The following is a 13,715-nucleotide window of genomic DNA, read 5'->3' as shown; positions in this document are numbered from 1 at the left end:
ACAGTTGCAAGTTTTCTTTAGTACATATTCTTAGAAAAGAGACATGTAGTCGTTTCTTACCTATAGGAAGGATGAAGTATCTCATCGTTCATTTGTAAACCTCATGTAGCTGCATGGTAATCTATTATGTCCCACCAAGAATGTTGAAGAGAAACAATGTCCTTATTCTTTTACAACCTCTAGCTGTTTTCCATGTCCCTTCTCACCAATACTTTTGTCATTTTCTTTAAGATACTAGGAACAAGAAGTAAATTAATATTCATCATTATATATGCTGCTTAGTTTGAGTCTTAGTTCACTCTCTGATGCTATTATGAGACAACCGAGGATGGGCAATTTTAAAGAAAATTGATTTGTTTGGCCTTAAAGGTACCTTCCAGTAGTCCCAGCTCTTGGGAGTTGGGAGGCTAATTCACAAGGATCGTAATTTGAGATCATTCTATTTGGCATAGTAAAAATCTGTTTAGAAAAATGAAAAGAAATATATCTGTTTAACTCATGGATTACACTTCTAGAGGGAAAAAGTCCAAACCAACCATTTAGTTCTGAAGTTCTAAATCTGGTGTGGGCCTCTTCAGCTGTATTAGCTAAGAAATGTCGTGGCAGTATGGCAGAAACATATGTGAGAAGGAGAGATTGCATTGCAAGAAAAAAAGCAGAAGCCTCAGGTAAGAGCAATTCTTACTAGATTCTATACCAATTCTTCATGGATATTAATAAGAGTCCCTCAAGAATCCTATCAGTTTCTCCCAAGCTTAGAAGCCCTACTGACCTACCATTGACTTTTCACTCAAAGGTCCCACTATATTTGAATATTGTTATTCTGGGGTTTTAAGCTTCAAACTCATGAATCTTTGGTGTAGAAACCTCATTCAAATGGTGGTAATAGAAAAGATGGGGATTGCGAGGGAGAGAGTGGAAAGAGCAAAAGACAATGCAAACAAAAGAAATCACAAAAGAGGAATATGTATTTCTTGTTCCTCCTCACTCTAACCCCAATGGCAATCCATTTTAATTTTTGAGGAAACTTCTCAGGAACCCAGATTACTCTTAAATATGTCAAAAAACATTTTCTCAACATTCCAATTGCCTTTATCTGAAGACTACATTTACCTTTGTGCTTGAAGGAATGATTTATTTTCAGCTGATCTCTCACACTGGGGGGAGGGGGAGGGGGAGGAAGGAGGAAGCAATGCTTGGCTTGGATTATGAAGTTTCTCAGGGAAGTATGCATAGACTCTATGTAGTCAGTTGCTGATAAGGAGGAGAGATCCTGAACCTGTATTGAAGAGGTTCATGACACGCCTGTATTAGGCACAATCAACTAGAAGTTTCAGGAAAGGAAGTCAGTTAATGCCATCCACTTAGCCAACCTCCTAGGCAGAGAGAAGGCTGGGGAATGTATGGGGAACTGCAGATGAACGATATTCATTAGCCTCTCCTTTGTTATGCATATTCAAAACTGCAGCCACAGCAATCGAGAAATTTAGTTGGATCACACTTTCTCTACTTACAAAGTGTCTATATTTTTAATTTTTACATTACAAGTAGAAACAAACTTTGTTAAAGACAGATCAGGTTTTCATTTGGCAATATAAGGAGATGAATTGTTTTGTGGTAAACTAAGATGCTATATAAATATTTGAAGACTGAAGATTTTACTGAAAAGCACAATTGAACATGGAATTAAATGTCTGTCACTCTGCAGGGTCATTTCTTTTAAAGCACGAATGTGTTAATGTATTCTGGAATGCTACATTAAGCATATATAAAATAATAAAAAGATAGATTTCAACACTTGAGCAAATGTAATAAAATCAGTTATGTCTTCTTATTAATAGAATTTTACCCTGTCTAGGTATGATGTTATTTTAAAAATATTATTGACTTATTCAAAGACAATTTCTAATCCTTTAACTTGGAAAATTCGTACAATATAATATCTCTTCTAAAGAATGCTACAGTAATTTGAAATACCTCTGTATATTGCATATAAAGAAATTCCTTTATTCAGTCTAGAGATGAATGTTCATCACTGTGATAGATAACGGGTTTCAAAATCACAAATGTGGAGAGCAATTCCTTCTCTCATGGAGCTCTCAGTAGAGTATAAGTTGTATATTCTAATAAATGCTAAAAAAACAAAGGTATGAACAGGCATAATATAAATAGTCCTGGAAGAAAGTAAACTAATTCCTCTGGCATAAAATATTCTTCCGAAAGATTCTTATTCAAATGGGTCTTGAACACCAGCAGGCTGGAACAGATGGAGAGGTGAGAATACAGTGTGGTACTCGAGAGGTTCTGGTTAATTTTGGAAGCTATTGATAGTACAAAATCATTGAGCTCACAGAAGAGTTGGTGAGAAATACAAGGTCAAGTGGACTACAGGTGTTAAATGAGGGGAAGTTTATTTGTACCTTGAGAGAGTTTGTTTTTCATCCTGAAGGTGATGACAGGTCCTAAAAATTTTCATCCAGTACCTAATAATGTCAAATTTATCTTTAAAAGACATAAATCCTTACATAAAGAGCATGCCTAGACACAAGGGCAATAGTGAATAGGAAGAGTGATTTGAAGCCTGTTACTATCACAGGGTGAGAGTTTGAATGAGTTAAATTTCTGGCTATGAATAAATTCTAGAGAGTCAATGGAGGCATCCTGAAGGAGGTAACATTTTATCTACATTCTGAAAGATGCCTAAACATTGGCTTCAGTGTATGCACTGTTCTTGCAATGGATGGTTGCATATATTGAGATTAAACTGATGCATTTAGATATATCATGGTTAATTTTAATATATGTCTAGAGGAATATTGCACTAGGGAAGATGACTCAGTGACTAGAATGATTGACACACAGATGTGAAGATCATATTTCAGATTCCCAGAATTCATGAACATGCAGTCAGCCAGTAATTCAACTTTTGGAAGACAGAAACAAGGGATCTCCAAAGTAAGCTTGCTAATTAAAGAAGCTAGACATATCTGCTGGCTCTGGGTTTGATTGTGAGACCATGTGTCACCTAAATTGGAAGAGCAATTTAGGATGTCTCCCAACATCAACTTTTGTTCTTCAAGTGGGCATATACCCATATACACCCATGCTCATACATGTACCAGTGTGCATATGTACACATGTATAAAACACACACACACACATGAGAGAGAGAGAGAGAGAGAGAGAGAGAGAGAGAGAGAGAGAGAGAGAGAAAGAGAGAGAGAGAGAGCAATAAGGAAAGAAGAAACTGCCACGTTTGCCTTTACTACAGACTTCCACATCTAGTAAGTGTAGATAATAGAAATATTCATCTTTTTGTGGTAGCAGTTATCCCTATTAAAATGCTGTCCCTGTACAGCTGGCTCTATATGCAGCAAGATTGCCATAGTGGTATTGGTAAGCACACATATGCTTGCAAGAGTGATTGTTCCTCAACGTTTGATCTCTTTCATAAAAACAATAAAAGTTACTATTGAAATAAATAATAATAAAGAACAGAGCTTATGGTTATGGGCCTAGTGCCTGTGATTAAATATTTAACAAGGTTCTATTGGAAGCATGCATTTGCAGGGATTTATTGTTCTGATATAAAATTCACTAGGATTAAACTAGGCAGTCTACAACTTTTTATTTCCTAAATCGGTTTTGCCTGTTTTATGTTATGAAAGTTTAAAGAAACTCACTGTTTCCAGTTTTCAATTACATCCAAGTTCCTTTAAGTCAGCCACTGTCTGATTTAAAAAGCAATAGCAATAATAAATGAAGACACGGGTTTATAGACATGAATTTCATGACAGAAAATGAAACCATGAGATAGGTATTTTGTAATTGGATGGGTTTATACTAATTATATTTTCTTCTCCTTCACAAAAATTGTGCGCCATAAGTAAGCCAGGACTCACTGTGTGGTATGAAGTTAGTGACAATTCCACATCATCAATTGATTTTTATCTTCATAAGTGGCCTGATAGATGTTTCAATTTTGGGATATTTGTAAATCCTACCTGTAAATTTGGCCTAGTATTATAATAGATCTTTTCAGTAGTATGGATTTACTTCACTGTGCCCAGAAATTTAACACTTTTAATGCAGGATGCTTTTGAAAAATAGTTAATTCACAATACTACTGAACTAAAATGGTAGCTGATTCCCTTTATTTTTAATACAAGTATAAATTACTTTGGACAATTAAAGGGTTTCTTTTATTTTGCTGTTAACTATAAAACAAGGGAAAAATGCAAACCTAGACATAGTGCTATCTAGACGGACATATATTCTCGCCAGATGTTTCATAGAAAAGGCAATGTGCTCGGTGTGTCTAGAGATGTAATTTAACAAATAATTCTTCACTTAGTAACACATCCGTGAATATCATCCATAACAAATCTTACAAGAAGAAATAAGTTAAAAATCTGAAATACGTTCAATAAGGTGGGTGAGTTGCGGGTTAAGAACAAATACGGGCCCCGAGAGATAGCTCAGCAGTTAAAAGAATGGCCTCAGAAGACAGGCATCCTAAATTTGACCACCCGAACCCAAAGAAAGAGGAGGCTTCTAAAAGTTGTCCCTTATGGAGAACACAAGTCAGAGAGCTTCCTGGTGAGCAGGCAGTGAAAGGGCCTAAGCAGATAGATGTTCAATCATAATTTTGTTTTTTTTTTACATTGAAACAGTATGTATCCTTTTTTTCTGTATTATTACTTTTGTTTTTATTTCTAAGATAATAATGTAATCACAATATTTTCCTTCCCTTTCTTCTCTCTAAACCTTCCCACATATCCTTCAAATTTCATGGCCTCTTTCTCCATTAGTTGTTATGGTATTCATACATATATTTATAATTATAATCTGTTTAATCAGTTTTAAGATGCAAGATTGCCATATATTTTTCCTTCAGGATTTTCAAATGTCTATAAGGATGCCTCAGCAGAAACCAGTCACATTACCTGACCAAATTATCCAATATCCCCACCATAGCTAAAGCCACCAGCCAATTCTTAGAGGGAAAGGAGCCCACATTGTGTCCCCAAGCTCTGAGAATCCTCGGTGCAGACTGAGAGAATGGGGCTTTGCTGCCTTGTGTACTGTGCTGTGCGGTATGTGTGAGGGCAGATGCTTTCCCTATCGGTGAAATTGTGACTGTTCTGTGACCTTATCTTTCCTGATACTTTATTATTAGCTTTGAATGAGTGAGAAGGTGAGTCTGTTCTTGAGCTGAGAGATATTATCCTGAGGGAAGCACTCTGGCCTCCAAACATGCACAGTGACACACGAGACACATGAATTCTTACACAAACATCATATGTGTGCACACATACACACTCTCTCCTAATACTACTAAAATACAAAATAAAAAAGAAAGAAGTCATTCAAAATCATGCTGAAATTCTGACTTCAAATGCACCCTAAGATAACAACAAGCCAAATGTTGTGTCACATATCTCTAAAACTTGAAAGCCTGAGACAAGCACTTTCTAAGTTTGAGACAAGACTCAGGTAAACAGGGATGGAAGACTGTGTCTGCAAATAGCAGTGAAAAGAAATGGTTACAGAAAAGAAGTAATCCCAGATGGAAATATGCTTGAAGATGGAATCCCAGTGTTCCTCAGCGATGCTCTCATTCAGATGACGTGGACTTGGAAAAGAGCGAAGTAATGAATGTCAGAAGGCAGACTTAGAGTTGGAAGGCATCTGCATAAGGCGGGATATTGATTACATTGTTGTGGGAAAATAGGGATTGATGTGGGAGTGTCATATATCAATCTGTTGATTTCATTGGCTAAGCAATAAAGAAACTGCTAGGCCCATTGGATAGGCCACCCTTAGGTGGGTGGAGTAAACAGAACAGAATGCCGGGAGGAAGAGGAAGTGAGCTCAGACTCCACAGCTCTGCTCTCCAGAGCAGACGTAGGAGAGACGCCATGCTACCTGCTCCAGGGAAGACGCACGCTATGAAGCTCCAACCCAGGAAGGACTTAGGCTAGAATCTTCCCGGTAAGCGCACCTAGGGGCGCTACACAGATGATTAGAAATGGGCTAAATTAATATGTGAGAATTAGCCAGTAAGGGCTAGAGCTAAGGGCCAAAGCAGTGTTTAAATGAATACAGTGTCTGTGTAATTATTTCGGGGCATAGGCTAGCCGAGCCAGGCGGCTGGGGTTTTGGGGACCCAGCCCCGCCGCTCATACTACTACAAATGACGCCCAGACGTGTGGCTAACTGAGTCCACAAAAAACCTGAGAAGGCTTAAAAATAAGGGAGAGAGAGTTTAACACAGATTTTTGCTGTTTGTTGGTGGCGTGCTGTAGAGAGATTTCCTGATTCAGCAACAGCAGCAGAAAAAAAGCTGCGTTATTTTAAAGTGTGGCTTCCCGGGGCTTTGCCGCCAGTGCAAACTCTGGCTTTATGTTTGTGTTCCCGCTTGGGATCGGAAGGAGAGTGCTCTGAGACTGTGAGGATGACTCAGAGCTCCCCGCCTGCTCCTGGGAAGAAGGCAGAATCAGGCTTAGGCAGGCGGAAGAGCATGGCGGATTCCTGCCGCCATACAGAGACGTGTTTTCAGACTGCACAGTGCTCTGCATGTCAGATTTTGATGTAACTTGGATGAAAAGAATTTCTGTGCTGCGTGCTCAGTCTCAGAATTAAAGTGCTGAGTGCCGCTCCTACCTGGTAGCCCCAAGAGGCTTCCTGACTTGGCTTTAGCTGCAAAGCCTGCAGCTCATTAAGAGGTCCTGCCACGAAACACTTAAACGGTGTTGACGAAAAGCTGAACGCGTGCTTTTCGGTTTTCAGCCATAGCAGAAAAAAAGCTGCGCCGCTTAAAAATGCCGGCTTTCTGGGCCATCCTGCCAGGGCAAACTCTGACTGTTTGAGGCAGGAGGGCTGGCTACCGAGAGAGGATTTGAGTGTTGTCTGTTGTAGCTTGCTGGCTGGCAGGGACCTTGAATGCCATAGAGGTGTGGCTATAAACATGGCTGCAGCCTGTATATCCGCCATGAGGCTGGAAAGCTAAGGAATGGACTGGATCTAGCTGGCAAAGCCACGCCTTTAGTCCTACTGATATTGCTTGGTAAATTAAAGGCTCTTGTGGTCAGAAAAAGAGAGATATACAGTAAAGAGAGATTCAAAGACAGAGAAAATTTCTGAATGGTTTAAAGTGTGTTAAAAATATATGCAAGCTAAAAGTTGAAGTTCTTAAAAAAAAAAAAGGAAGAGAGTTGTTGTGTGTCCTAGTACACACCTTTAATCCCAACACTTGGGAGGCAGAGGGAGATAGACCTCTGTGACTTCAAGGTGTGGTAGCACACGCCTTTAATCCCAGTGCCTAGAAGGCAGAGACGAACAGAGCTCTGTGAGTTCAAGGTTAGTAGCAAACACCTTTAATCCCAATGCCTGGGAGGCAGAGACAGGCGGATCTCTGAGAGTTCAAAGACAGCCTGGTCTACAGGGTTATTCCAGGTCAAAGATGTGCACTCAGAAAACAAAAACTTAACCTAGGAATGTCTCAGCTTAGATTCTTAAGCGCCTAGTGATTTAAACGCGCAAATCAAAAGTGCTCCTGGATAGTAAAAAATTGCAGATTCACAATGGGACAGATTCAGACCGCTAAACGAGTCACACTGTTGGATGAATGTACGTAGGCTTGGGAGAGAGAAGAAAAAGAATATAGAGAATAAAGTTAATGATTTAAAAAAAAAGGTAAAGTCTTTAAAGAGACAGAATAAAGTCAAGTGATAGAGTAAAAATGAGCCGCGTAAAGATGAAAAATTCACAGAGAGTCTGGATTCTTTGTATTATTGTGTTTTCTTTAAAATTTTTGACTGTGAAGGAGCTAAGTACAGAGAGACATTTCATTACATGGGCTGCCAAGCTAAACCAGAATGGATATAAGGGTATTACGATTTCAGAATTTGGGTCTAAGGATATGATGCTTTGGAGAGAGTCTTCTTTTGTTTTCACAGAGGATGAGACCCTGTTCATTTCTTCTATTCTGATTTGGTATGATGGACCACGTCCTCCTGAAGGATTGCTGTGAACATCTTCAGAAAATTGCTTTGCTCAACTGCCAACTGAGATAAACCTGGCACACAGGTTACACCCTAAATAATCTGATTAACGACGCCCCCATTCAGCAGGAAGCAGTTTGGAGAGAAAAAACTGCGCCCATGTTCCCAAATATAGTTTATAAATGTTCTTTTACATTTAAAGGGGGAAATGATATAGGTATGAATAATTTGCATTGGTATGGATTTTAAGGTCAATTTTGTTATATGTATAAGTGTTTCTGATTTTGATTAAGGTATTGTGATTGTGTAGTTCATTTAAAAATGTACTGTATAATTAAGAAATATAGGTTGTTAATGGATAATCATCAGTAATAGTCAAGCTTGTAGTCATGTTAGTTAGATTTTCTAGATATATATATATTTTAGGTAGACATTCTTCATGTCTTTCAAAGATTACAGAATAGGACATTTAATGTTTTGATAACTGAGGACTTTTCATGACAATGAGACACTCTGCTCCTGGCAGCACCAATCTACTTCAAGAGGAAGATGGGCATCGAAGAGAATCCTTATGGAGTTTGATAGCCATTTGGGCAAGAAACTGCTCTTGCCTGGACTGTTGCATAAACTGGACACAGAGAACCCACAGAGAGAGGACTACTGAACTTGCCTAAGGTGAGATGATCTTTTGGGGTTCCTGATTCATGAAAGAGTCTGCGAGACATTCTGCAGGACACAACAGATAGTGACTGAACTGACTTTGAATTTTCCTGCTTTATGGAAATGTCTGCTGGATACCATGGGCCTGAAGGCTGAAGATGGATGCCCCAACGGTACAGAGGAACTTTGGGTGACTGTCCAGGCAGCGAGATGTCTCTGTCATTTCTAGAGTTTTAAAAGTTGCTTTTTTCTTGTTTGCTTATGTAGTATTGTATCTTTCTGGAGTCTTTGATGGAGTTAAGAATAGTTAGTTATAGTTATAGTTTCCCTTAGTTATGATAAAGATTATTGTAATTTTTACTTGATAACTGTTTTGTTATATGTAATTTTGCTATGTTAAGGTTAAAGCCTTCCTTTTTTTGTTTAAACAGAAAAAGGGGAAGTGATGTGGGAGTGTCATATATCAATCTGTTGATTTCATTGGCTAAGCAATAAAGAAACTGCTAGGCCCATTGGATAGGCCACCCTTAGGTGGGTGGAGTAAACAGAACAGAATGCCGGGAGGAAGAAGAAGTGAGCTCAGACTCCACAGCTCTGCTCTCCAGAGCAGACGTAGGAGAGACGCCATGCTACCTGCTCCAGGGAAGACGCACGCTATGAAGCTCCAACCCAGGATGGACTTAGGCTAGAATCTTCCCGGTAAGCGCACCTAGGGGCGCTACACAGATGATTAGAAATGGGCTAAATTAATATGTGAGAATTAGCCAGTAAGGGCTAGAGCTAAGGGCCAAAGCAGTGTTTAAATGAATACAGTGTCTGTGTAATTATTTCGGGGCATAGGCTAGCCGAGCCAGGCGGCTGGGGTTTTGGGGACCCAGCCCCGCCGCTCATACTACTACAAGGGATGAAGGAAACACTCTTGTGAACTGTCTACGGAGGGGAAGAAGGAGGAAGATGAGGTAGCGAGGTTAGGAGACCAGTTCACAGACGATTAAGATCCAAGGGAAGCAATGGCCTGCTAAGGTCTGTGATGATACTAAGATTCTGACTTTTTTGGCATAGATGAGGGCATCCATATCAGCTATACAATGCTAGGCATAAAATGAAAGAATGTGTTCTTTATTTAACAGGCTTGCAGTTACAAATAGTATTAGAAACTGGACATTTTCTTGATATTACATAAATCCTCTTTTAAAGCCAACATCAGATAAGATGTTGGAGAAAGATTAAAGTTAGGAATACGCTGTGTTGGGGGCGGGGCATGGTTTGTAAGCTCAGTTCTTAGACCAGTTGTGGATTTCTTACACTATTCCCTGAGTCAAACGATATTTCCACTTGACTTTGGGGGAGATAATTGAATGCAAAGATCAACTGAACTCTGGAGGCAATTAACATCTGATTTAAATTTAGTCTGCCATGGAGCTCAGGTGATTAGACCACCACTTAGCAGGGTTATATCCGGAGGATAGCCAGGGGGCACGCACACCTGTTATCGCTACATCTGGCTTTCCAAAGTCACTGCTGCTTCACATAAATAAAGCAGTGAAATGGATAAACAGCATTTCAGAAGCACACAGTTATGCCCTCATAGGGTGTTTTGATGATTTGTGCATCTTTGTAAATTAATATATACTTGTTAAAATGAAGAGTAACATTCAAAGAAAACATGCTAGGCAAGTGATTGTGTCATTATAAACATAACATTCATCTACAAATTAAAGTGGTTTTTATTTTGGTATTAAATATGTGTTTCATGGGGAAAATGAATGAATAGACTGGAAAATGACTGTAAGATTTCTATAGAATGGCATTACTCCATACAGAAAACAAATTTCTTTTGAAAATAGATAACAGAAAATTCAAAAATGTATCACTTTCTTATTTTTTTATTATTTTTCTGAACTGATAGCCTATAGATTGAATATTAAAATTTCCTACATAGACATTAAAATGATTTTAGAGCATTACAATTTTTGTATATAGAGAAGCTGTACATAAATTATAATACTGATAAGATTATTATCTCATCAAAAAGAAATAAAAATGTAGACTCAGTGATATTGGTCAGGTAGCATTTTGTGTGAACTGAGTTATCATGTAAGTTTTTTTTTTTTTTTTTTTTGGATTTTTGAGACAGGGTTTCTCTGTAGCTTTTCGTTCCTGTCCTGGAACTAGCTCTTGTAGACCAGGCTGGCCTCGAAACTCACAGAGATCCGCCTGCCTCTGCCTCCCAAGTGCTGGTATTAAAGGCGTGCGCCACCACCGCCCAGCAAGAATTTTTTTCCGGAATTAAATAATGCTTAAATGATAAAATAAGAAAATGAAAATACAGGCTACTTCTCTAGCATGGTCACAACAGTACATACATGGGTGCATTCCAGGCTATCTAGTATGTGTGGCTCTTCTTTACACCAGCTCAAGAAAAATAAATTTCAGTTGGCAGTGCAAGATAGAATGCTGGATTCAATGTTCACACAAACTTTGTACTGACCAATGGCAAGGAAGCAAGGAAAGCTTTTTATGGAAGTTGGGGTTGAAACCCAAATCTTCCTGAATCAATTCAGGACAATAAAGGCTGGATTATCAAGATAGTAGCGTGGAGAAGGAGAACTCATAAGCCATTTGGGAATGCTGAATTTACCTGAAAAGAAACTTCAGGAGAGGGGCACTAATTCCTCGAAGAGTGTACCTCAAAGGAAGAGTCCCTAGGTTTGCAGAAAGACTGTAGGTTGTGATATATCATGAACCTTTACAAAGTTCTACATCTCAGGGAAAAGGTTTACAGTATCATTTCCTAAAGCAAATGCCATCAGAAAAAAGCAAGACCTCAAAGTTGAGAACAAGTGTGCCAAATGTTGACTATGGCAATGTAGTCAGCATCTCAAAGGCCCCTAAAGGGCTTTTGTTACTGTAGGAAGGAGCAAGGGAGAGATCTGGAAGCTAGGCCAGCTTCACTGTTACTTAAATAATGGCTTCTTGGCTGATTATTAGCTCAGTGATTAAGAGCAGTAGCTGCTCTTCCAGAGGACCCAGGTTTGATCCCCAACAACCACATGGTGGCTAAAAACTACCTGTAACTTCAGTTCCAGAGGACCTAATGCCTTCTTATAACTTCCTCAGGCACCAGACAGGTGTGTGTGTGTGCACAGATAATTTTTTTTATATTATAAAGAAAATGTTTGCATTTGATTGACATATGAGATTCCCAAGACTCAAAGTAGACTTGCTGGACTTTCTCAGCAAGCCCCACACAACTGAAGGCTAATCTTGAAACACCCTGAAAACCCTCTAGAAAATTTCCATTGTCAACTAATTTTAAAGAGTGAGAAGCACAAATACCCTTGCTTGTTAATTGCAAATAACACAAAATTTCGGTATCATTGTTTCCCCTTTGCTGGTAGAATAATGATGGCCCATGTTCTATGTCATTGCTGAATTTCCTTCTCCTCTCCTTCTGTCTCAGGTCTGCTTATAGAGAATGTCCCACCTGTTGTCTGTGTGGTCCTCCAAAGCATACTTCCTCAGTTCATGCAGACACCGGGTCCCAAGGCAAAGTCCTGTTTGTCATCAGACATGGTATCCCTCTCTTGTGATCCTAGTGTAAAACACCATAGCTTCTCATTCACTGTCCCCTTCATTAGGCCTCATGTTGCTGCTCTGTCTTCTTCCCATGTCTTTCCTTCCTTAACACCTCATCAAGCATTGACCCAGGGAACTAGTTTCCCAGGTCAGCCCAGAGCTTCATAACTAGATAATTGTCTTCTGTGGACATTTAGTACTTTTACGTCTCCTCTCAGCACAACAGAATTTTGATGAATACATGTTGATTTAAAAACAAGAAAAGAAAATATCATTAATTTTCTCCCTTTTCTGTTTCATATTGCTTAGTTCAACCACTTTTATTTAATGGTCTTTTTCCTGCATATTGTTGTTTTTCATTTTGTGTTTTTATGGGTTGTGTGTGTTTCTTGTGGTTTTTTCCTTGTCCTACCGCCTTTTTATTATTCTGTTTTGTTTTCTGTTTAATTTGCTGTTTGTTTTCTAAAGAGGAATAGAGAGCTGGGCAAAATCTGGGAGGAGGTGGGGAAGGGAAAACCAGGATCAAAATATATTGATGAAGAAAAATATTTAAAATAAAATGTTTCTGTTTATTTTAAATTCAGAAATAGTAATATTTTAATAATCATACAATACTGATTTTTCTAGCAAGCATTGAACTAGGTTAATATACTAGATATAAAGAAACAATAAAATTAGAGTGAAATTTCTTCGAAAGCTTTAACTGTCAATTTGACACAACCAAGAATCACTTGGGACAATTATCTCAGTAAAGAATTGTCTGTATTAGGTTTGCCTGTTGGCATGTTTGTGGAAGATTAACTTAAATTAATTGATGTAGACAGACCCAGCCCAGTTATGGTTGTACTATTCCCTAGGCAGGGGTTACAGAACTATATAAAAATAGAGAAACTGGCTAGGCACAATCTAGCTTAGCACCAAATATGCATTCATTCCATTCTCTCTGCATTTGTGTATAGATGAGCTATGACCAGTTGCTTCAAGTACCATGCTACCCCTGTCGTTCCCAGTGATGGGCTGAGATTGCAGGCTAATATAAACCCTTCCTCCCCTAAGTTGGTCTTTGTTGGAAGGGTTAGAAATGAACCAGGCACCCTGAATTAAAAGGTAAGACACCACTTTAAAGATGGTGTCTTAGTTACTGTTCTATTGTGAGGAAACACCTAGCAACTTTTACAAAAGAAAGCATTTATTGAGGCTTATTTATAGATTTAGAGAGAACAGAAAGGTATCCCAATGAAGTAATATCTGAGAGCTTTATATTCTGATAGTGATGTGGGATTCCCTTCTGTATGCTATGAATGTGTTTCATTACCATTGGTTAATAAAGAAGCTGCTTTGGCCAATGGCAGGGCAGAATAAAGCAAGTCAGGAAGTCCAAGCAGAGATAGAAGAGGAGAGAAGTTGGCATCAGAGAGACTCCATGTCGCTGCTGAAGGAGAAAGATGTCAGAACAGTTCCAAAAACCCA

Source organism: Microtus pennsylvanicus, chromosome 14 (genome assembly GCF_037038515.1).
Source record: "Microtus pennsylvanicus isolate mMicPen1 chromosome 14, mMicPen1.hap1, whole genome shotgun sequence".
Lineage (NCBI taxonomy): Eukaryota > Metazoa > Chordata > Mammalia > Rodentia > Cricetidae > Microtus > Microtus pennsylvanicus.
The sequence above is the reverse complement of the archived record's forward strand: the minus strand, read 5'-3'. Positions refer to the sequence as shown.